The sequence below is a fragment of the Polypterus senegalus genome, chromosome 1 (genome assembly GCF_016835505.1).
Source record: "Polypterus senegalus isolate Bchr_013 chromosome 1, ASM1683550v1, whole genome shotgun sequence".
Taxonomy (NCBI): Eukaryota; Metazoa; Chordata; class Cladistia; order Polypteriformes; family Polypteridae; genus Polypterus; species Polypterus senegalus.
The window spans coordinates 122,611,690-122,638,626 of record NC_053154.1 but is presented as its reverse complement, the minus strand read 5'-3'; the positions used below and the strand labels follow the sequence as shown (position 1 = coordinate 122,638,626).

The 26,937-nt window shown below is 38.1% G+C and overlaps 1 protein-coding gene across 1 annotated transcript in view; it reads left to right on the top strand.

Annotated features, from left to right (window-relative positions):
- kcnab1a (potassium voltage-gated channel, shaker-related subfamily, beta member 1 a) overlaps nucleotides 1-26,937 on the top strand; it is a 409,855-nt gene that overhangs the window by 30,468 nt on the left and 352,450 nt on the right. The window lies entirely within an intron of this gene.

Below are 26,937 nucleotides of genomic sequence, written 5' to 3'. Positions count from 1 at the left end.
GTTAGTCTCTGTTTGCGTCATTGGATTTTTATCATGGCTGGAGTCGACATAAATAATTTTTTTTCAGGTGTACATAACACCGTGAGATTTTTATGTACGTGTCACCTATAAAATGAACAGACTAATAATATGAACAATAGACTATGAATACATAACCAGACCGTGAATACAACAGTAATACCCACCAACCCCAGCCTTCTTTTAGCAAGGCTGCAGCCCTACCACTGTGTCACCCTCTACATTTACAGGATAAACACATCGGACGCAAGTAGCCTTATAATCCAAGGATAAACACCATCCATGAATCTAGTGGTGCTAGTGCTATTGGTCCTGAATCATTTTCCGCATAGGAGGAGGGACAAAAATGACTGTGCTGGATGGCTGAGGTCTTGAATAACACTGTTTGCTTTTCAAATTCTGTGTGTTTCCCACGAGTTCATAACAGAAGGGAGCAGTGAGTGTGCCAGTAATATTCAAAGTCAACTTCTTCAAAATAGACAAGTTTTGATTTAAATAGTTGCACAAATCTGACACTAAAATTAAGTTCACAGGAGATTTTCAATTGTGAAATGCAGAAGTGACTAAGGAGGTAGTGGTTTTTTTTTCCCCATGTGGAGTAATGGTACCCAAGGCCTTGTTCAAACGTTTGTTTACCTGTGTTCTTTTCTACAATTGCTTTATACATGCAATCTATCACCCACCAGCAAAATCAATTCTATTTATGCCTTTCATTCACATCACTTCAGCAGAACAAAGTGCATTTTTTAGCAAAAAAGTGACATGCTAGATAATAAGGACATACTAAAGTACATCAATTACTGTGTTTTTTTTTTTTTCACTGAAAATTTCACAATAGAGGAAACTGCTATTTCCCCAAACCCCAACCCTCTAACCACTGCCCTTTGATGTTGAGGATATGCACTCTACAAGCATCCTGGAGCTTCATGTTTCTTTTCTGTCTCTGGTGCATCTTTAGGATTGCAATAGCCAAGACTCATTATAATTGGTAAAGTAGGGATCACACTACCAGAATACAGCTGGTGGCTCAACAAAATGACTACATGTAACAAGTTGGATATCTTTCTTTTTTATTTTTAAATTTTAAATGTCAGACACTTACATGTGAAATGAATGCATGTCATAGCTTCCAGGCAGGAACTGAACTCCTTTCTTTTTGTCTCCAATGGCACAAGATTTGCTAGAAGTGAAATGCAATTTGTTTTGTGGGTTTCACTGCAAATTTTTAATTTTAAACAAATTATTTTATTCGGTATGATAACCCAAAGCTGCCAATGGTTCCAACTTTGATCTTCCACTTCATATACTTTTTTTACATTTTTTGTATAAAGGATATTTTTGTTTTTTTCTGCAAGATAATCCTAGTACCTTTTACAACTAAAAGTGTTACTGCTCCTCTAGCGAAAAGGGAAAATAAGATCACCAATGTCTAATATACTGCAAATCTGGCTAACATCAATCCTTGCCATCAGAGTGAAAGCTCATAGATTCAACTGCCAACAGAAATTCCTATCATCCTCTACAAAAACAATAACTGACATCTATCAGTCTGGCGTATTCATAATCCTGACAGAACGTTTGGAAGACTAATTAATCTTCCCAAGAACGGCTGTTCTGCCAACCCTAGTTTGGCGGGTAATTACCATTACTAGAGCCCTTATGCTGTCTCCCATGCACATGACAGTGGATACTCAATTTATTTTTACATAGCCTGCTTTTCAATGGATATGTTCAGAGTGCACAAAGCAGATTTAGAAATATTAAGCAGTGCCATTAAATACACTGTACAAATACCCTGCATTTTACAGAGAGATTATATCTGCACAAATACACTGTGAACATCAATGAAGAATTAGATCAAAACAATGCAGTCTTGTTAAACTAAGGAATATGGATAGGGGGAATTCTTTTTTCACGAAGAATAATTCAAGGTAAATAATATGGGGGGAAAAAAATCTATAAATTACTGTATAACTGTTATAGATCCAGTATAAACTCAGGCTTTTGATGCACAGGAAAATACAACTCATTACTCTAGAAAACACAATACACCCTCACTTGTACTGTATATAAAGGAAAGGAATAGACAAAAGATTACTAACAATTACAAAAAATAAAGAAAACTATAATGAATACAATGTCTTTTCTGGTCATAAATTCTCCTCCTCCTCCTCTTTTGGGGAAAGTAAGCATGAGACAACCCAAATGGGGCACAGAAAAACTACAGTCAGTTGGTGAGCAGGCTTTTATTTTTGAGCAACTGTTAGTTTTGCATTTAAAAAAGAAAGCAGTCACCTGATAGATAATAAACTCAAACTAATTTATTTACCTATTCTGCTATGATGCATATGTAAATATTTTGCCCTTCTTTGAGTCAATAATTAATATGCTCGTCAGGATGCTTGTGACTTTTGTTTAATACACCCCTGGAGATGCAGAATTGATTTTTATTTTGTGTTGCATTGCCCTATTGCACTCATCTCAGGCAAGCAAGAAAAAAATACCACTGTCATGATTGGGTAATTTATTTAATTTGTTCTGGATGCTCCTTTGCCTTCAAACAATAAATGCAAACTGGAGTTTTAAAAACCAAATAATTCATATGTGATGTTTATAATTCATTTTGGGTCAAAAATGATGTTGTGTTTTTGTGGGAAACACCATTTTGGGCTAAGACATGGATTCCACTTGCTATGACACAGCCATTGTGTCAAGTGATGTCACTAGCATGACTCTGTTTAAGATGGCATTACACTGGGCTGTTTGTCTAAGATTGGTATTCAGCCAAACCTTTATAGTGATCAATTCTTTGTTGTTTTGAATGTTCTGGTTCATGAAATACTGCTCCATTTTTGATTTAAGATAAATATTTTAGCTCTCGTTGCTCCAATTACAGTTCCTACCTTGGTTTTGACTTTTCTGATTTCCCATGCTCTCAGAATAGCTACCACCTCTTGTCATCATTTTATCACCTTTAGCTGTCTGTTTTTGCTATCTAAAGATGGAGAAGCTTTTTAACAGCTGCTCAATGATAATGCAATACAGCTTTACTCGTCGACAGTACTGTGATTAGCTGACACAGAATATCTGACCATGAACTACACTGTTAAGGATACCTGTCATGACTATTAGTGATTTCACCATGAGGATAATTTTTTTTAATCAGTTTTGATTGTTGTTGATTACTTTAGGGTGTTAATTATTTAAACATTATTTATTAAAGTCTCCACATATTTATGGTAAATTTTATGTAGTTTTGCAGTTTCTGCATTTTGTTTCCATCAGGTGACACCTTTTGTGTGGTTGTGTGTGATGGTTATTGTGCAGCTGCTAGAGGCAATGTTAGGGGCCATGAATGGAGTGACATCGGGGGACATGGATATAAAGTTTACTTGCTGTGGTCACGTCCATATTTTGTGGATTGTAAAACAAAGTTTGTTCAAATTCTTTAAGTTCTTGGTTCTTTTTAATTCCTTTTTGTTTTCTTTTCATTTTGAGTTTGGTTCATGTATAGGCTTTGATGCTTGGTATCCTTTGATGTCATGTTTTTGCTTCATTATTCTGACCCCCATTTTTCTTCCGGTCCTTTCATTGGCTGGTGGTATAGCAATAACTTTGAAAAGAGTTTACCCTGAAGAGGAGAGCAGATTTGGAAAACAGGGCAGGAACAGGCAAATCATAATTGTGAAGCAGGTGAGGGGTCAAAATACAAGGAGGGAAAATGAGAAATGACCAAATCCCAAGCCTAAAAACAGCTATGGAAATAAAAAAAAATAAAATCAAAAAGGACAAATTGGTAAGCTACTGTTGTCTTCCTGTAGTAAAATTAATGCAAAAGTAATGGAAGGGATATAAATCTAGGATTCCAAACACTGTGTGCCACCATTTTATATAGGCAGGACATTACATCAAAATGTATGTAAACGGGCATAGCAACTAAAAAAAACACGATGTCATTTAATATAATAATAAATAGCAGTAATTCATGGTAAAACAAATTGAAATTACAAAAGATTCATGTGACAAAACGGAATATGTCAAATCTCTCTTTTTCTATATCTTCCTCTTTCCTTTCAGCCACTCTTGCCCTGTCAGTGTGTGTGCTCAGTTTAATGCATTTTTTCTTGGTAAACCAGCCTACATTATATGTTTCATATTTCTAGAGATACAGTAGGTACCAAGAAAACTTCTGTGGTGCCTCTTCAAGCAGAACCATCTTACCTTTATGACTGGGTATACTGTATGTTCTGCGTCCCACTGGGTAAGAGAACTCATGCTTCTTGCAATTAGTTTGAGGCACTTGCTCTACACAGTTATGGTGGGCTACCATCCACTACTGGGTCTCCGTATGTTGGCTCTATTGTATAGTGCCTTATCGTGGGAATGGGTCATCATTCAGGCTCATTCACCTGGGTCTATAAACACACATATATTACATAATTTTCATTTTTAAAAGGTGGGACTTTTTTCATGATTTTGGTTGTATGCTGTGAAAGGCGCTGTATTGGCGCCCGACCCAGCACAAAGAGACAGGCAGGCATGCGTAAAAATACAACAAATATTTATTTTTCTTCAGCTGGGGGGCACATCTTCCCCATGTCCCTTGGCCACAACACAGTCCCTTTTAAGCACAAACAAGTCACCAAAGTGTTCACAAGCATACTGGTCTTCACCACCACTCCTCCTGGCAAGTATTGTTCTCCTCCTCCCAACACTGGCTGCCGATGGTGGCTGCTGGCTCCCTTTTATATCCCACCCGGAAGTGCTTTAGTTGATTGATTGACCTAGATCTGGCTGCACTTCCAGATGTGGCTGCATCCCCACCCACACGGGCTCAGGAAGCCATGGAGCTCCCCCTGGTGGTGGCCACGGAGCCCAACAGGGCTGAGCTCCAGAGTCCCGTATCTGTGGCCCCAATGCAACCCAGGGGAGCTGCCACCAAATGTTCCTGGGGAAGTAGTACGCCGCCAATGGCTGTTCCCACGGACCAAGTGTCAAAGGGTCATCCCGGCCAGGCATGGAATCCGGCCGTCCGCCACAATGCATATTTTTAAACATGTACATTTAAAAATGGCAGGAAAGAAATACAAACAAATCCCAAAACTGATTACCAAAACTTCCCAAGGTCTTTGTTATGAAGTGATTCATCATGTGTCAAGAATAAAAATTGGGGTTTCTTGATTTTAAAAAATAAAATGAGCCAAAAGTGAAAGCAAAAATAGAGTAAAGGAATAAATAAATCTACACGCTTTCAATTACAAAAACACATCAGTCTCTCCCTCAAGATAATCTTTTCTTTGAGGCCCAGAGTATCTATCTCTCTTTAGCTTTTCCAAATCCAATGTCTCAGAGAGAGGATTAACTTTATCTTGAGGACAGCTTGAGTTTTCAAGCATACCACCTCACTCTTTAGATTTAGTTACAGTTACTCAGCTAACAAATTTAGATTTAACAACTGGCAAAAGTGTGATCAACAGAAAGTGTCAAATTATCAAAGAAAAGAAAGGCACAGTAACAGTATTATTTTCTCTGGGTGACACCCAGTCCATAAAGGGTACCAAAAACTGCTCCATTATACAGTATAGTGTGATTTGGCTTTGTCGTGACCTACTTTGCTTTTGGTATATAAAGAGCTTTTCTCTTTAAATATAATACTGGATGGGGAAATTACATTTCTAAAATAATCCTTTAAATCACCTTTCATACAGTTTTAATGAGCCTTGCTCCCAAGTTGCAGGATGTAACTTCCTTTAGTAGATAAGATTAGAACAATTAGCTTTTTACTCCTTATTGTTGTTTTTTCCATTCAATACAAAGTAATGTCCACTTACAGTTGTGTAGGAATCACACACAAATTGAAGGTCCATAGTAAGTGTTACTCATTTATTGGACTTTGAAATAAAGAATGGAAAGAAGAATGGCACCCCTCACCTGCCTATGTGTGACTGAGTGCTGCACATGCATTATTAGGCATTTGTTAATCCCGGATGTGCATCTTGCAATATACAACACTAATATCCCTTCCAGTGAAATTTTCCACCTGTACTTACTGTTCAAGTGGGATTCCATTTAATAGAATCTGAGAAAAAAATACTTCACACAAAATAAAATGTAAAAATTCTTATTACAATGAAGACCCAATGAGGGCAGTAAATCATATCAAAGCATCAATTAAAAAATCTTGTGAAACTCTTGCCGCATAATCCATATATCAGCTAAACTGTCTCTGGTCACAGTGTTTCAAGCATATGTATTTTAGCTTAAATGTTGCCAATTTAGTGTTTTCTGGAATATTCCTTCAAGCACAACATTAAAAGAGCATATGCTTTTAAACTGAAGACCCGCCTCCTCCACTCATTCATTGGCCAGGAGTCCTGTCTATTATGTGCACTCTCAGGTACAGAAATGTTTTTGAGAGTATTTAAAAGAGACCAGGAGATGAATGGAACCCAAAGCATAATCAAACAAAGATTAGTACCAGTAAGGCAAAAATAACCAAGCAAGATGATAAAGGGGAAGGCCAAAAGAATACTCAGAAAGACAAAGCCTTGTAAAGAACTTCTCTACATGTTAGAAAGCTAAACTACCACAAAACGAGGACATCTTTTGTTTATTCACCAAGGGATAACTCTGAGATCCAACAGCACCAAATTTTATATATAGCTAGCCAGAGTATCTTTCAGGTAACGGAATAATTAAAAAATATTTGGGATCTCTTGCCCTACACATAGTTCAGCACCTTTCCTCTGTATTTGTGTGTGCGTGTGAACGTATCTTAACCAGTGCTCCCCCTCTCGAGTACATTCCTGTAACTCTTGCTTCTCAGACTCTCAATGTTAGAGGCGCCTTTTTTGCCTCTTGTCTGGTTTTGTACTTGACATCTTTTGAAGGCAGCTCCCACAGCATGTCTCACTTGCCTTTACTCCTCCTTGTGTGCCTCACACTCTCATTTACTCTTTGGTTGCAGGACTAAAGCCAAACTGATCAATCAGATTGCTCAGAGGGACTGGACACACACACCTTCGTCTTTTATTATACAGTAGATGCCTGTCGTGCAATTGGCAGGATCAGACTTGACGTCACATAAGCACAACATAATATAACATTAAAAAATGTCGACATTGTTAATATTAGTACAGGGCATTGAATAAACAACAAAATTAAATTCCCGTGAATTAATAAAAAAAAAAAAAACACAATAATTATAACACTGCCCAGTAATTTTGGCTGCCACGGTGCTTAATGTCATATCACCACACAGAGTGAGACAGGTGTAAAATTACAGTTTACAAGTGAAGAAAAGCCAAGGAATAGATTATCTGGCCGATATTATGCCTTGTATTTGTACATATCTGAGGTGTTTCATCAAGGAATTTACTGGTGCAGCTTCACAAACTGCTGTTGAAAAACCCTGAAGTACTGCTGTTGTGGCTTACTGCCATGAACGTAAATGAAATGGATGTAATGAACATAATGAACAAATACATATAAAAATGATCATTTTGGGGGCAATATTTCTGTGTGACGTTAAAAAATCTTGGCTTGATCATAACGTTATCTACCAAATACATTTAAATAGCTCCATTCCTATGGTAGATTTAAATCGTACTCCTTTCAGCCTTTTCTTATAAGAAAGTTCTTTTCAGGACTTGACCATTCAGCCCAATGTCTTATGCTGAAGGAGAGAAAATAATTTCACATAAACACACTGAAACATTTAGACACAGCAAGGCAGGAGTTCAACTTTGCCAACTACCTTAATGGGATCGCCAATATGATTTCAGTCCTAGGTGCCCTCCGTGTGGAATTTGGAATCAACATTGCCCCTGCAATCATCTGTCTTTTATCAAAAGCCAGCTTACTCTGCAGTTTGTTACACTGGGAAATGTTTGCCCATTTTCTTACTACTATATCATTGAGTTGTAATGCTTACAAGTAGAAGGGCACGGAACTGAGCCATTGAAAGTGTGCACACGCATTATTCTCAAAACCATTTTATCCATTTCAGGGTCACTGGGGGTCTATTCCAGGAGCAGTGAGCGTGTAGCCAAGTGTTTGTTTGGAATTATTTTTTTTATGTGTATGCATTTGGTGAATTTCCTCAATCAGCCCTCTGTATGTATGGCATATACTTAATTTGTAATGTTCCTTCCCTTGTTAGTCAGGGAGTTAGTCAGTATGTTGCACCCCAGGGACGCACACGTCTGCTTTTTCTGTGAAGGTGCCAGACACTGTGTAAACACTGACGGGGAGTTAGAGAGGAGCTTGTTTATCTATGTGATGCCCCATTTCTTTATGTTTTAAACAAGGAATAAAGTATTGGACCCATTCCAATTTCTGCCTTCCTTTTTACTTTTAACATCCTACATAATGCAGAGGGCAAACAGAAAGCAGTTTGTTACAAGCACAAGGCAGAAATCACCCCAGGGTTGACACTCATCCTCACAGGACGAGATTTGAGATGCCAATTACACTACAATAATACTATCTTTAAAATATAGGGAAATAGTTGGAGTACACTGAGAAAGGTTCACCAGCCGTGGGATTCTTCACTGTGTCACTACACTTTCAGCAAGGCGATTTACACATTAAATTTGTGTTTGAACACATAATTAAGTGGCCATGAGCCAAACTTTCACACTGATAAACTTTCTAATGTTTGATGAATAACCCAAGGTGTGCAAGAAACAGAAGAAAGGAAATTAGGCCTGTTTACACCAATTGCTGGTGAGTGGCTCTAAAAAGGGGTGATGGTATCTTCACGATCATTTCCACCATTCTCCCTGCTACTTCATTCCTTTGCTTGCTCATACACACCACCTCACTCCATTTAACCAGGGTCAGAGGTGCCACATTATCACTCCTCTTCATGAGCTGATCCAAGGCTGGGGTCCATATCCAAGGGGTGCCGGCAACCCTGCATCCAGGCCAATGGAATTCAGTAGTCGGGAGGAACATCCGAAGTGCTCGTTAAGTGCTGTTTCTGTGCCCACCAGCTCATTGAGCTGCTTTTTATTGCTTGCTTATCCAGGTATTCCCACCCCCTCTGACAGGTCTCGACCACCCGAGGAGTGTCTCCTTCTCAGGTCCGGACCCTGGGGTTGCTACAGTACCATTCATTTATTTTTTTTTGGACAAATCAAACATAAGTGGCAAACCATGATGCCATTCTGCTTCTTAAAAGATAAAGGCCCTAATTACAGTGTGGGTGGCTTAGCAGAAGTTGCTGCAGCTTTTGTAGTGAATAACGTATTTTGCCACAAAATCATCGGATCTAAAAATGGTGTTTTTATTAAAAGTGAACTACTAATGATTTTAAAAGGGACATTACCCATTTTAGTCATTTGAATTCATAAATTCATCACATGCTAAGCCATGAGATCTGCCTTTTTAAAAGCCATTAAAAAGATTTCATCATTGTTTTTGGAACAATTTGAGGAATAAAGTCAACAGTATGTGTTTTCTTGCATCATTCTGTCAGGGGACTGTGCAGTGTATGTGGTGTCAGATCAGACAGAGAGCACTCAGATGTGTTGTACCATTCCAACTTTCAAGCTTCTACCCGGGTTTTTGTTGCACTGTGCAGGTGGACACGTGGAGAATGTGCAAACTCCACACAGGCAGGGATTAAACATCAGACCTTGGACAAATCTGGCAAAGTGAAAAAGCTGAATGCATTTTCTCTATCACTGCCTGTAAGCTGCTCCTGTATCATAGCTGGTCTCCAGCTTTTTTAGAGGCATTTAGCAGAAAGTCATATTTTGTGATAAAGAAAATTTTGAACAGTTGGCTTCATGAACTTCTGGTTCCTGGGGAGTACACTTTTAGGAGACGCTTGTCTCTAAATTCAACAACGCAAGCATCTGAAACATCATCTTGTGAAGTTTTCCTGACTCTGCAGTCACTTGCAAGCCCCACATAATTTCACAAATTTACCCAAGATACTCCAGCATTGAATAGTTGAGCCACAAAGAGTTTTGGGGAACCAGCGAGTCCCTGCTTAATCCAGAGAGTAATTAAGGGAAAATTGGCCAAAATTTAACAGCACACAAAACAGTAAAAGAAAGTTCTGCTTCTGAGGGTTGCATCTTAGTTTCTGGTACTTCTTAAAACGGACTGCCTCCTTCAAGTTCTAGGTGGTTTATTAGTGCTGATTCCCCAAAGGGATGGGTTCTAATGACATGGAACCGGAAGTGATGTCACTTGTCTTCCTAGTGAGATTCTGTGGAACTGCAGATAAATAGAGAGGTTGGGTTAACAAGGGCACCTCCTCTTGGCCTGGAGTGGTATTGCTTGACTGTGTAGAAACTGTTTCCTAATCGCACACGCCTGACAGTGGTAAACCATACGATAGTTTGGACTAATCTGGCAGCTGAGAGTATTAGTGGAAGATTTGAGTTTATGGAAGGAGCCTGCATGATGTAGTTTTTTCATCAAGCAACAGTGAATTCAGAAAGTATTATGACCTCTTCACTTTCTGCACCCATTAGTGTATTGTAAATTTGACATTTTTGGCCATCACTCTACAGTGAATAACCCATAATGAAAAATCAAAAACTGAAACTCTCATTTATACTGACCTGGTGGCTCATGTATAAATGGTGCGTACACACAAAAATGTTGCGTATGAACATTTCCATGCTAAAATTGCTATCTATAAAATCTAAACTTGGCGTAAAGCCATGCACATTTCCACAGTACCTCATACCCTGGTGTTCTCCGCTCAGTTTTGCAGTCTGGAAGCACCCAGCGTCAAAGCAGTGCTGCTGTTCCTGTTTGGTTACTCTTTCCTTTTCAGATCCATATCCCTGACATGGCTTTATAAATACACTGAAATTAACTGCATATTGTTTATTAGTTTAATGTATCTGATTGTAATTAACCAGTAATAATATAATGGTCCACGGAATGGTTAAACTATTCTAAATACAATAGCTGCTTTAGCATTTACTCTCACTGCACCTTCTTCTTCTTCTTCTCATATTCATACAGGCATCTGTCATCACACACGGTGTAGTAAGCTGACCTAGGACAACTTCCAGTTATCTTTAGGAACACGTCTATTTGACACAGGAAAGATGACCTTTCCTTCTTTAGGGTCTATCTGACAAATTCAAAAAAAAAAAAAAAGGAACAGATGGCCCATTAGCGTAATAAAATAAAATGCTTAAATGAACAATATTATGTTTTTGATTAAGTAAGGGGAAGAGGGAGGAAGAAGAAATTATAATAAGCCAATTGAAAAATGGAACTTTGCTCTTCTGTACAACAACGTAGAATCCAGGTACTCATCTGTGACTAAATAAAAATCTAATTGATTGAACTATTCCTGTCTTCCCTCCTTCTTCCACACTAGCACATAGCACTTTTCTTCTATGCTTATTGATTGTTTCATCATTGTCTTCTGGCATTTTTTATATTATCCCTGTTTTGTTTCGAATTATAACCTGAACTTTGTGTTTCATGTATGAATCCTTTATTTGTTGCTTAGCTCTTTGATATTGAATTCTATCCTTAGCCTGTGCTTCTGTTCCTATTCTATTGCATTCTTTTGAATATCTGTGAAGCACTTAAAGCCTAGGAAAGTTCATATATTAATTAAATGTAAAAGCATTATTATTGTTATCATCAATCACCTAGCGTCCTTGTAATCTATCTATTTATCTATTTGTGGTGCATTTCTTCTGTCTTTATATTATGCCTTTTATATCAATCTGTTCATTATGTTGTGCATCTCTTCAGTCTATCTAGATCAGGGGTGGCAAACTCCAGGCCTAGAGTGCTGCCAGTGGCTGCAGGTTTTCATTGTTACCATCTTCATAATTAATGACCAGTTTTGCTGCTGATTACTTCTTTTAATTAATTTGACTCAGGCCCCACAGTAGTTTCTTTTTCTTTAATTAGCAGCCAAACAATAATGAGACACAAAACAAGCCACCACATCACCAGCTCCCCTGTGCCCATGACACATGATCTGAAATTAAAGAAAGGTGATGGTCTTGGTAAGGTTGATCTCTCAGGTCACCAAAACATTTTGACGGTGCTCTTAGATAGAACAGAAAAACAACAGTTTTCGAAATGTGTGCTGTGGCAGAATGAGAGCAGCAACAAGCCATGGAATTAAATAATGGGTTTAATTAACAGCAAAAACTGGCTTAAGAAAGTGATTGGAGTGAAACTGGTTGGAGTTTAAAGCCACAGTTTAGCTGGTCATCTGTTAGCTTGTTTCACATCTCATTTCTGCAACACTCCAGGCCTGGGGCCTCATGTATAACGGTGTATACGCACAGAAATGTTACGTAAGAATGTTTCCACATTCAAATCGTGATGTATAAAACTTAAACTTGGTGTAAAGCCACGCACATTTCCATGGTACATCATACCCTGTCGTACGCAAGTTCTCCGCTCGGTTTTGCAGACTGGCGACACCCAGCGTCAAAGCAGTGCTACTGTTCCTGTGTGGTTTATCTTTCATTTTCAGTTCCACGTCCCTAATGCTGCTTTATAAATTCACTGAAATTAAACGCATATTGTTTATTAGTTTATTGCATCTGATTGTAATTAACCAGCAACAATACAATGGTCCACGGAATAGACAAACTATTCCAAATATCATAACTGCTTTAATGTTGTTACTCTCACTGCTTCTTCTTCTTCTTCTTTCAGCTGCTCCCGTTAGGGTTTGCCACAGCGGATCATTTTTTTCCATATTACTTTCACTGCACCACTCGGAATATTTATATCACTGTATCTGAGTGGGGAATCAAAGATCTACAGAAGCTGAGAAAGAGAATTATCGGTATATAGCATCAAGCACACGCTGCCTCAGCCATGCTATCTATTTGAACTGCTCTCACACGGCAAACGTTTCAAAGCCTTTCCTGTATGGACCTCGCAGTTCAGAAACAGTTTCATCCCAAGAACTATAAACACACTCAATCAGTAAACACATTCAATCAGTCCATCAAGTGCTCCTTGTAGAACTGTTTGTACTTATAAATACAAATACATCACTGTAAACTGTAATATCACGAATGTAATGGTTTCTGTGTCCTGTGAGAGGAAGAGAAAGCCCGGACGCACATAGTGATTCACACATACAGAGCACATAGAAGATCAAATACAAAATGAAGCATTTAACGTGCTACTTTAGTTATGATGGGATTTGAGAAACTAGTAAACGATTTTCAGATGAAGTTTATGATGATCTAATTTAATGACAAAATAAACTACGTGATTAAAGTGGAAATCTCGAGATTAAAGTTGACATTTCTTGCTTTTTTTCCCCACTGTATGCCATTTTTTTTTTTTTTGGCTGTACCCTAATAAGCTTTCATATGACACTCAGACGGTGGGTTATGACTCACCTTTTCATGGCGACTTTGATATGTGACAACTTCTTTTTTATTTTGTGCACTGTGCGACTTTGTGAACTTGAGCTTTTGGGTTTCTCCAACACTCTGTCACTCGATCAACTTCCTTTTGTTGATTATACCACTGTTTAAGCCAACAAATAGTACGTTTTTCTTTGCCTCCACTTGGTATTCGCTGAAATTCTTCTATTTTCCTCTGTTTGTTTTCCATTATCTTTTCACAGAAGGGTGAGCTTAAGGGCTATTTATATTGATTTGCATATTCAAAGAGGCGTAATTCTGGGAGGAGTTGGGGTGAGGCAGCAGGTGCATGCACGTGCGTTACTTTTCATGCTGACCGGGGTTTATGTAGCGGAAGAACGTGGAAGTTTGCGTACGCACAAATTTATGCATCTGGATTTTTCTGTGCATACGCACATTCCCACTTTTGTGCTGATGCTATGTTATAGTGTGAGTTCTCCGCACGTCGTTATACATGAGGCCCATGGTCTGCAGCTCTAAAAGCCTGTTCAGACAGTAAGCTGGAGGTCAGACAACAGTGCATTTCCATCACATCAATGAGCAAACTAAATCCAGTATTGTGACCCTGAATCTCCATAATAATAATTCATTATTTTTATATAATGCTTTTCTTACTACTCCAAGCGCTACTACACAGAGTGGACCCGGAGCATGAACCCATGATTTCTTTATTGTGAGGATGTAGTGTTACCATTGTGCCATCTGCATGGTATGCACTCCAGGTAGTCATTCACCATGTAGTCCAGCTGCTGGCAGTGACTGCTTTTTCTTCCACCCTGTGTATCACTGGGTCACAGAGACTGGAAAAAGTCTCTCCACACATTCATCAGATTGCCACCACCATGGCTGCTACTAATGACAGCTCTCTGTTGGATTTGTGAAGAAATAGTAGGTAGGCCTCCACCAGCTTGCTGGAAAGAATAGAACAGGAGTAGTGCATCCAGCATTGGTTCTGTGATCTTACATTGATGTCCCAAGGTATCATGGGGTGCTAGGAAAAAGAGTTTGCTTAAGCCGGATGCACAGACAATTTTAAGGGAGAATTTCAGCAAACAAAGTCAACTAATTCGCTGTGATCAACACTGTCAATGACATTGAAGTATATGAAGTTCTGAACACTTCTACAGAGTTTATTTAAACATCAAGATCTCTGTAATTATACAATTGCAGCATTTCATAGAAACACAAGTCTAAAATATTGTAGTGTGCTTATTTTTTCTGCCATGGAAAATATATTTTTATCCCAACCCTGCAGAACGGAATAAATCAGAGTTCATTTAAAGGGATTCTCCAGTAATAGCTGATGAGATGATTAGGTTACGATTTGGGTTGGGTGAAGGATGAGTGTAATAAAATGAAATGCACCCTGGCTTGCTAATGTAGCAAATATTGCTAGTTAGAGTGAAAAAGGAGGGTGCGATTGCTACCATTTCCATTATAAGCATGTTTGCATTCATTCCAAATTAAAAATGAACAAATAGTGAAGCCCATTACCTACATTTTCAGTTGCTTTTTTGTATTGGAGTTTTTAGTGAACAGTGATCGACCCCTAAATCAGCCTTCATTATATACAGTATTGTTCACTGTCTACCATGTACAGTACATTGAAGTTCAATGTTTATAGTTTTTTTGACAAAGAGACTTGGGGCACAAGCCTGAAACATTAGTGAATTTAAGGCCAAATTGTTTCTGCTGTTTTTGTGTAAATGCTGAACAGACTGTCCATATTGTGATCTGAAGTAGTAATTGAGTGCCCGAAAGTTTAAAACACATTCTGTAATAAAAATAATTAATCTATACCAGGTAGAATATAGTGCAAAAATAAAATAATACACCAAAAAACAGTTTTTTTATTGTAGTTCAGTTTATTATATGCATTACATACAAAGTGGAATTTAATTTCTAGGAATAATTTCTCCTGCAACAGAAGAATGAAAGTCTTTGTGTCAGCATATAGTGCATGACTGTATTGTGGGTCAGGATGCCCAACAAGACCATATAGTTGAAGAACAGCTTAATGGACCCCAGAAAGATTGCCCATCCTGGCAAAATGCAGTATATGTTTGATGTTCCTAACATTTACACATCTTTATTGACTCATATGTTTGAATATTTCATTTTCCTTTCTTTCCATTGATTTTTCTTTTTTTATATCTCAAGATAAGATATTTTACAATTTGATTTATTCTGCTTTGTTTGTATGCCTTAGAGCTATGCAGTGCCACATTGGTTTAACCATTTGCTGTCATATCTATTATACATGAGTATTTCTCACTCAGACATCAAAATACTGTTGGATTTATATTTTTAATTGGCTCACAAGAATGTATTGTAATATGTAACTTTATTTGCTGTAATCGACAGAAAACAAATTATCCATGCTCATCAAATCTTTGTGGAACAGCATGGTGGTACATTGGTTATCATTGCTGCTTCACTGGTCCAGCTTACTGTTACTACTTTTGTGTTCTGCTTTTCACACAGACAGAGTATGATCGTGGATCAGGAGACAGATGAGTAAGCAGAAACGGATCAGAGCTGTCTGATTGAAACCCAACCTGCTATATCCTAAGTACAGGGTCACGGGGCTCTGCTGGAGCCAATCCCAGCCAACACAGGGCGCAAGGCAGGAAACAAACCCCAGGCAGAGCGCCAGCCCACCGCAGGGCGTGCACACACACACACACACACTCGCACCAAGCATACACTAGGGACAATTTAGAATCGCCAATGTGCCTAACCTGCATGTCTTTGGTCTGTGGGAGGAAACGGGAGTACCCAGAGGAAACCCACGCAGACATGGGGGAGAGCATGCAAACTCCATGCAGGCAAGACCTGGGAAGCCAACCCAGCTCTCCTTACTGCGAGGTAGCAGTGCTACCCACTGTGCCACCGTGCCGCCCTACTCGAGTATCAAAGCTAAAAAAAAGTAAAAAGACAGAACATTAGAAAAGAAGTTTCTTTTGTAAAGAGAGATTCAGAAAGGGGTTTTGAATCTGCTACTCAGATAAGGGATTGAAATCCTGGATGACCTTTTATCCTGTTGTTGTCACTCGAAGGCCATAACCTCTGATGACACACCACTTGCAACACATGAGGCAGTCGTAACAACGGGAACCAAAAAATGAAGGTGCTCATGAAAATGCAAAATAGCACATAAAACTGTCCAAAAAATTTTTAACTCTCAAAGTGATTGGAATTTTCAAAAATTAAAATACCAGATTCATATTCGCAGTGTTAAATATCAGGAATCCATAAAGGAAAAAAAGTAAAATATGCAAACAGAAACCAAAGTGTTTTCCTTCTGGATCCTCAAAAACACACATCAGTCCGAATGGTGATTCTAAAATAACCACGTGTGAGTGTGAGAGTTGATGTGTGCATGGGAAGGCCCTGAGATGGATACCTGCTGTGCCCGGAGATCGTCCTGCTTTAAACGCAGAGATGTCAGGACAGGCTTTGTCTCCTTAAGCTGATCTGAGAATGTTATTTTATGTTGCTAAATAATTGTGGAACTAAATAACATGTATCATGGTGAAATGTGCAAGTGACTAATGCCACATAAAGTAATGCTGGGTATTGGCACAGAGATAATCTGAACAATTGAAAAAAGGTTGCTAGAGTACAATGTAGACTTTACACCATTGAAACTGTTTAACGTTACAGAGCAACGTGAATTGTACAGTGGCACAAAGCAAAACGACGTTTGCACTGAAATTGGTGTAGTCAGCTTTATTCTCTGTTCCTGGGTCTTTGCCATTAACTAAAGTAAAAGAAAATAAAAAAAAGACAAAAAGCACAAGGCTGTGACTATTGTACTCATCCTGGATTAGTACATTAATACCGACATGTGGATAGTGGGCTGATCGAGAATGCAGCTTTTTTCAGTAAAAGGAGTTCATCGTTTTCTAAGGATAAAAAATAAACAGCTTCATGGGTTTTATTTGTTATATAAGGTGTACCAACGTTTGCACAAAGTGATTTGGATTTTTAAATAGTCATTGTTTATATGCAGAAGCTGATATTTACAGTTATATACTGTATATAACTCCTTATTTTATTAGGATTTCATTTATTTTTTAGCACAAATTTATCCTTTAAAGAAATAAAATTTAATACAAAAAAAGGAAACAAAGTATAAGGTGGCACATGAAAAAAAGGCCCTGCACATGGAAAGGAGCCTCGTTCTGGTCTGAGCAGGAGAGAGCTACAGGATTTGCCTTTTTTCTATTTATTTATTTATTTTAATAGGAAGCAAATAAAATTCCATACAATCAAGTCAAACTAAACAAACAAACCAAAATTCAACCCTCACCCAACAGCAGGAGCTAGTATTTAGAAGCAGCAAGAAAGGAAGAGTATCCTTTTCTCCGATATAGAAGATTATTCTAAAATGTTATTGATTAGATCTTGCCATATCTCTCTATTATAGAAAAAAAAAAATCTTGGGAGGGAGACGAGATGTGATCTTCTCGGAAGACACTTTAAAGACTACTTGCGTGACACGCCCTACTTACAAATTCTCAGAGACACTTTAACATCACGCGAGATTAAAGGACAGCTGTTTTACAGGCTTATAAATGATTGACATGCAGCGCAACACGCAGATCATGCAGCACTAGCAGCCCCGGGGGGATTTTAACTCATTCACTACAGCTTTATTACTAGCAAATATCATGAAATAAAAAAATGAATCCATCCATCCATTATCCATCCTAACTACAGGGTCACGGGTGTCCGCTAGAGACAATCCCAGCCAACACAGGGCGCAAGGCAGGAAACGAACCCCAGGCAGGGCACCAGCCCACCACACACACACAAAACCCACATTTACACATCTTTATTGACTCACATGTTTAAATATTTCATTTTCCTTTCTTTTTATTGATTTTTCTTTCTTTTATATCTGAAGATATTTAAAAATTTGATTTATTCTGCTTTGTTTGTATGCCTTAGAGCTATGCAGTGCCACATTGGTTTAACCATTTGCTGTCATATCTATTATACATGAGTATTTCTCACTCAGACATCAAAATACTGTTGGATTTATATTTTTAATTGGCTCACAAGAATATATTGTAATCTGTAACTTTTTATTTGCTGTAATCGACAGAAAACAAATTATCCATGCACACCAAATCTTTGTGGAACAGCATGGTGGTACATTGGTTATCATTGCTGCTTCACTGGTCCAACTTACTGTTACTTCTCTGTGTTCTGCGTGCACACAGACAGGGTATGAGCGTGGACCAGGAGACAGATAAGTAAGCAGAAAAAGATCAAAGCTGTCTGATTGAAACCCAACCCTCTATATCCTAAGTACCAAGCACACACTGGGGACAATTCAGAATCACCAATGCACCTAACCTGCATGTCTTTGGACTGTGGGAGGAAACCGGAGCACCCTGCAGACAACATGCAAACTCCATGCAAGGAGGACCCGGGAAGCGAACCTGGGACTATTAACTGCGAGGCAGCAGCACTACCCACTGAGCCACCGTGCTGCACTAAAAAATGAATAAAATGAAAATAACAATCTCTTTAACTTGTATATCGGTTTGGCGAGCGAAGCAAGCAGGGGGCAGAGACCCCTAGTTTAAAAAAAAAAACAAACAAAAAAAAAAAAACATCAACAGATCCTCTGAGTGGGAATTAATTTTTTTCCAATTTTAAATAGTATATAATATCAGTTACCCACTGACTTAAGAGGTGGGTTAGGATTCTTCCAAGCAAGACAAGTCTACATGCTAATAGTGAAGTAAAGGCAATTACAGTTTGTCCTTCTTCACTTTAAGCCAGTAGATTAGGAAGGATTGTGACATCAAGATGTTGGTCCAAATTGTTGTTAATTTGGTGCATGCCCAAAAAATGTGGCCCGATGAGGGCTTTTTTCTATTTTCATCTTGTTTTATTGCTGTACAGATATTTTGGATAGAACCATTCACACGGATTTATCAAATCTTATGTAAAGTCAAATAAGATTATCAGCCTTCCAAAACTGCCTATATAATGTGATGAAACAAAACATTTTAACTTCAAGAAGATTTTAAAATTCATACAAAGTGAAAGCAAGAAAGATTTCCTTCTAAGTTTATACTATACACTGATCAGCCACAAGAGTAAAACCACCTGCCTAATACTGTGTACATCTTCCTTGTGCCACCCTCTGCCCAAAGTAATTTCACTACAGTGCTTTGTTCAACAGTGGTGTAATCCCGGTGCATAGCGACCATGCACATCTGACCTTCTCTTAAACTAGACCAATAGAGGTGCAGGGATGCCAGTTTCCTAAAAAAAAAAATATAGCCCAATGACTGATTTAAAAATAGTAAATTTGCCCAAAAAAAATAGCCCAGTGCCTGAGGTAGACAAAATGACATACCGGAATGCGGGGACAGAGTCAGATCAAGACAGACCGGTGCATACCAAAGCCTGGGAAGGAGGGGAGGGTTCCTTGTGATATTTCAGAGTGATAGAATGGGTATATACCATCACACATGGTATGGGGAAAGAGGGATTTGAGAATGGTAAAGAACATAATACAAGTATGAACAGCTTTGGATGGGGTACCAGATGGATGACAGTCATGGTAAAAATACATTGTGTTTGAAAAATAACCAAAAATACACTGTTGTTTTTTTTAAAAAATAGTCTAAAAAACGCAACCTGTAAAAGCCCATTTTTTTCCAATGGATAACAATCAAAAATAACTCAATTGGGGTGAGAAAACCATGGACCTGGCAACACTGTGGAGCGCTGTGTTCTGTCCTCTGTGTGTTCCAACCAGCCCTAAGCCATCGCAAAGGTATTGTGTGTTGTGTTGCGTCAGTTTCTATCTGTTGTAATTTCAGCCTGACTTTCAAATTGCCTTTACTTCTTGATTTATACTTGATAACGTTTACTTTTTTATGTTTTATGTTCGCTTCCTGGGTGCTCCCTGCGTGGAGTTTGCATGTTCTTCCCGTGTCTGCGTGGGTTTCCTCCGGGTGGTCCGGTTTCCTCCCACAGTCCAAAAGACATGCAGGTTAGGTGTATTGGTGATCCTAAAAAAATTGTCCCTAGTGTGTGCTTGGTGTGTGTTCTGTGGTGGGCTGGCGCCCTGCCCGGGATTTGTTCCTGCCTTGCACCCTGTGTTGGCTGGGATTGGCTCCAGCAGACCCCCGTAAACCTGTGTTAGGATAAAGCGGGTTGGAGAATAACTGACTGACTGTAATAAATTTAAATGGGAAACAAGGTGGCTGCATGTGCAGAGGTAACATTCTGTGATAATGCCACATGATTTTCTAACAGATGTTGTAAGGTTGGAGGCTCTGCTTGTTTTGCACAGTATTATTTCAGAAAGGATGTTCTGTATCCCTTCGAATTATGCCAGCATTTTGAGAGAATCCAAAAGAGGCATGGTTTAGGATTATAGTGCATGCTGATTTAATGCAAAGGTAAATTAAAGAGTGCAGCACAATCATTTAATAATTCTCAGAATCCCTCATATTTTCAGGGCTGTATAAGCATCCCATCAATTTTCATTTCTTTAGCTTTGAAGGAAAAATCCTCTATGATATCCTGTCGAGTATGATTTTTTATTTGCAAAGTACAATTATTGCTAATTTTTAACATGAAAATGGGTATATTGGTAAGTGGACTGTGTTTCGTTTCTTTTCTTATGATAATGGATTTGGCTGTAATGAGAATGTGATGCACTCACATAAACTAGAGAGAGAAAAAATGACTCATTTTTGGAGTATTTGTAGGCAAGAACACTCATACTGTAAGAGATAATCATAATCATTAAAACTAAATAACCAAAGTTACAGCAAATTAAGAAACCATACGACTTTTTCAAAAAAATATGATTTTATTCATGCACAAATGCTTATAAGTCATCCATAACCTACTTTACAGTTCAGTTGACACTCCTCCTCCACTGTAGCCAAAAACAAAATCTGACCTTGGAAACTTGGATAATCTAGTGAAAATGTGGGCTTACAATTTTAAGTCAACCAAGTTAATCCAACTAATCCAATTCGGGGTTGAAAGGAGTTGGTGTCTATTCCAATGACTTGGAGTACAAAGCAGAAGCCAACTCTGGACAAGATGCTAGTCATTGCAGGAGACACACACACACACCTACACTCTTAAAAATCTTGAACTGCATTTTATGATTCTTTACCGGGTTGTGTGGGTCCTTGGAAGATTCATTACTTGACAAAGCACAACTACACTCTGTGAAAGGTTATTGGTATAAAAGTTATTGGACAAATTTCCTAATATGCCGAAAAATACCTCAATCTTTAATGTATGGTGGGCTACCTAGCAGGACACCAGTGGTGTAGCAGGGGGCTGTCCATTTTTTGGGATGGCATTATTGACCAAAAGGCTCAGTACAATTCATGTGTAAGCAGCAGGGTTCGGAAAAATATCACTCATGAATGACAAAAGTAAAATTCTCACATTTTTATCCACAAATGCTTCAAAAATAATTTTCAGGCTGTCCTTTTGTGATGGCATCAGACACAGCAGTTGAAATTTATGAGGCAATAACAAAAATAAACATAAACATTACACCGATAATAATTTCTAGGAAGATAACTAATTTACAATATATAATTTCATTTCATTATCAATCTCAATGTGTTCTTGCTCTGTGTAGAAAACATCCCCAGCTATCACTTTTATACTACACTGATTCTGATTTTCGCAGCATAGTTATATTAAACTAATAATTATAACACACCTTGTCAGTGCGTCTATACTATATTCTTGTCTAGCTGATGCTTATAATTATATGTGAAAAATTATTGCTCTTTCTCTATATATGAATAAATCTCTGCAAAATGTATCTTAATTTTTCTCTATACGTCATTTTAATTTTCTACTTAAATAGAGATAAATAAAATATTCAGATATGTTGGAGGGCAGCAAATTGAAACATTGCTCTACCCCGAGCGGCACAAACTCTAGTTACGCCACTGCAGGACACTAACAGATTAAGAAAACTTTTATACTTGGTCTGTGTTGTTATATGCAGCAGGCGTCCTTTTAAAATCATGAGCCGTTGGTATTTCATAAATCTATTACCAACTAGGAGCTTATTATGAATCTAAAGAAATAAAAGTTCCTCCTAGAACCATCCTGCAGCTGGGTCTTTTGGGAAGCCAAAAAAAATGGTACCCCTATGGCACTGCTCTGTAGAGTCACTCTGGCACCTTTAAATTTTAAGGGTGTATGTTACCTCATACAGGATTCATTTAAAGTTGTCAGTTAACTGGACACCAACATCTATGAGACATGTGAGAAAAACAGATTGTTAATAAAAGTGAAATACTATTGAAGATTCTCCACAACTAGCAATTTTAACATTGCTTGAGTAGAAATCTGTTGCCTTTGAAAGTTACTTTGGCAACCACAAGCCTATTTTTAACATCATGATATCATAAATACTATTAGAAAACATGTATTTTATGTATTCGGCTAATACATGTAATTCTATTCTGTTATCACAGTTATTTTTAAATATGACTCATTAGGAAAAGTATTTACTAAACAAAAATGTGATATTTCTGTCTTTGATGAAGTGTATAAACAACAATTAAAAATATTCTAGCTTTCAAAACAGACACCAAACACACCTGAATGTGCACACATTTACTAGCTCTTTATTTTATATAATGTCTAATTAACAAATAACATTACAACATTACGGTGCAATAGTACAATAATAAACCGAGCAGAAAGATAAAAACACAACAAATTCAAAACATGAACTTCTTAAAGGCACTGGGTGAATGTGGGGGTTTATATGACAATTTTAAAAATCAGTTCTAAAAACTCTCTATCCTAGCTTCAGCAGTAAAGTAGAAATTAGGATTCAATGTAACTGCAGAGGATAAACTGATACATTGTGAGCAAAGTTTTCAAGGCTAGCAAACCAGTTCAATAGAATACAGTATGGCAGTGAGAGCACAGTCTTGTGGAATAACAAGATTTACTCAACCTTGAAACTGAAGAGTCAGCACTTAAATCAAAAAGAACAGATGGGATTTTATTCTGGGTGTGAAAATCAAGGCAGAGGAAGCTTCACGTGCAGAACTACAAGGAAAGGCTGAATGATAGTTTGATTAGGTGTTGTAAGTGAATAGACCGACTACGATAAAGTGATGGGGCACCACCCTGGTGATCCCATATCATTGGAATTTGAGAAAACAAAGATAACACAAAATAATTGCAGAGACGTCTTACCAGACACGAGTTATTAATTGAACTGCCTCATGATGGCAGATCTTGTGGCTTTAATTTCTTCTGGCAGGCAGAAGCAGGTCAGTGGTGTTGTAGCGATCAGTCTTCTGGCCTGCAGAGGGAGGATGAGTAAAGGCATTAGGACACAGCGTCAGCCCCTGGAGTGGTGGGGAATTACAGTCATCAGAGCCCTTAAGCTGTCCCCTATGCGCACATGCGTGACAGTGTATAACAAGGTTTGGCACAATAAAAACTCCAGCTTTTCTGATGATCTCATGTAGTGTGAGAAGTGCAGTCAGGTATTTTGCCATGTTGGAACATCTTTGGAAGTCAAGAGCAGAGTTTAGTGATGACTCTGCTTAGCAGTGCTTCAAGTTGAATTCTGGAGGCCAACTATTTGCCAATCAGTGAGACATTTTCCCTTTTAAGTAGCTATTCTTTATTTTTGTTTATTTCACTTTCAGTAAAGCAAGGAAGTGTTAGAATTATAATCACAAATTTGTATTTTTGGCATGGCTTTAAACCTATATTTTTTTTTTTTCTGTCTAGTTTTCTCCCTTTATTATGCCCTAATAATGACAATGAATGACTACTAGAGCAACAACGAGGCAAATACCACTGAATGCTGAAAGGCTGCACTTCTTTCACTTTCTGTGCTCATTAATAAATAGCGGCTTAAATAACCAGAACACCTGGAAAAGCAGATCATTATGATGATGATAATGTTAGAAAGTGTCATAAAAACCCTCAATTATTAGCACGTAAGATACACAAATGGCTACCACATTTCAATAATAATTCAACAACCCAAAGTACTCAATTTTGAATTGACATCAAATCACAAAAAAGGGTAATTATAGCTTGCTTAATTAAGGCAGGAGTCTAAATAATAAAAATATCTATCTATCTATCTGTCTATCTATCTATCTATTTATGTATCTATCAGTCTATCTCCATCCATTATCCAACCTGCTATATCCTAACTACAGGGTCACGGGGATCTGCTGGAGCCAATCCCAGCCAACACAGGGCGCAAGGCAGGAAACAAACCCCGGGCAGGGCGCCAGCCCACCGCAGGGCATATATATATATATATATATATATATATATATAAGTGGTCCATGGATGGCTTTTCATCCTGGCCAATATCCCCAGGCTGCCAGATGGAGCTCTCCCTGCAGCATGGAGGTGCCCCGGATACCAGCAGGGAATCATGGACAATGGTGTTTTCCTCTACAGCCCTGCTGGATACCTCAGGGGCCAATAGAGGACGCTGCAGGGAGGCCCAGAGAGTCGTTTGTGCCCTATAACCCGGAAGTGCGTCTTAGTCACAGCGACAGGAGAGATGACGTACTTCCGGGGTGAAGAAAAGGACTTTTTATCTGACCTGGAAGTGATAAGGAATCATGGACTGAAGGATGGGAAACACTTCCGGGTCAGGGACTATAAAAGGATTGTGGGAAAGCCCAGACGTTGAGCTGAGCTGGGTGGAAAGGTGGCATCGCGTCTGGTAGTGGTGGAGAGTTTATTGTAGAGTATTGTGTTTAGTTTGAGTATTGTGGAGAGGAGGGTGCTTTGTGCACTGTGCAATATTAATTAAGTCAATATTTGGACTTTTACCTTGTGTCTGACATCTTAGTCAAGGGTTCAAGGGAGCGATAGCACTCCCTATCTGTTACAATATATATATATATATATATATATATATATATATATATATATATATATATATAAAGAGAGAGATATAGATAGATATAGGTATAGATAGATGATCCTTGTCTTTCCATGTAGCACTTTTCACTTGTTTGCATTAAAGTGCGTTTTCCAGGTGTTTGCCCAGTTTTGGAGACCGCGTCTCTCAAGCAAAAGAATTTTATCCATGCTGATCAAGTGCTTTAATGACTTCTAGCATTTCCAACAAAGCTGTTCCTGCTTCTTCATTTGTAAGTCACCGACATCCCTTTAACTACGGAATTTAATTTCACATTTAACTTTGCACTTATTGTGGAAGCAATTCTGATGCCACTGAGATGAACTCATTATGATTCTACACTCGCATATTGAGCCAACACCCAACTTATATAGTAGGTCACATATATAAATGGCACTGAGACTGCCTCTGTCTCTGAACTGGGAACAAGGCAGTATCCTAACTTAGGACTTGAATCAGTCAGAAGGAACACAAACTGCCACATAAAGTACAAACAACTTAAGATATTCTGAATGTGCAGCACGTCTTTGAGCAGTAAGATGAAATGGCATTCCTTATGCAGTCTATAGACATTCAGGAGATTTGTGGAAATATGCAAATCCACACAGGAGGTCCTCCAGGCAATGGCTGAAGTCCTGTTCAAGTACTATATGGTACTACTGTAATAATAATAATACTGTAATAACAGAAAATGAAAGTGGGAAATGGGCAGTACAAACAAACATCATGTACTGAGTCATCATGATATATGTTGCAAATCATACAAACTGACAGAAGGTCTAATTGCACAATTAAAAAAAAAATCAAAATAACCTTAAAAGATGATGTGCAAATAATCTTAAAAGAAAGAAAAAAAACTGTAAAATAAGTACCTCATAAATAGACTTGAGGAATACATGAAATTGCGCTTTAGTAAACATGTGAATGTATCAGCTTATGAATGATTATTTTCAGATCCACTTAATACAGTTCAGGGTGATAGGAGTTGGGGCTTATCCTGGATGAACTGGGTGCAAGAAAGGGACCACTCATGGACAGGGTGCATAGCAGAGCCCACTCACATGGTGACATATCCACACTTACACAGTTTAGAACCACCAATGAACCTCACCAGCATATCTTTGGGATGTGACAGGAAAACTTGAGTAAAGACCCACATAGAAACTGGGAGAACAAGCAACACAGAACGCAAAGCAGTCACTCAGTGAGTAGGTGCAGGATTCAAATCCATGACAGGGATGATGGATTGTGTGTAATATATATATATATATATATATATATATATATATATATATATATATATATATATATATATATATATATATATATATATAAACCAAGAGTTGGTGTACACATTAGGTTAAGTTTTTTTGAAAGCACCGACATAAAACATTTTCTGCTTTGATTATTCCCTGAAAGAAGTACAAAAATGAAATTCAGGTCTGCCAAAGGAAAAAAAAAATCTGTTTTAGAAAAAAGAACCATCACCAGGAAATAAATTGGTGATACAAAATTTTTGATACATAGCATATTGCTGTGCTTGAAATGATCATAATATCAGCTGCTAGCCCCATTTTGTGC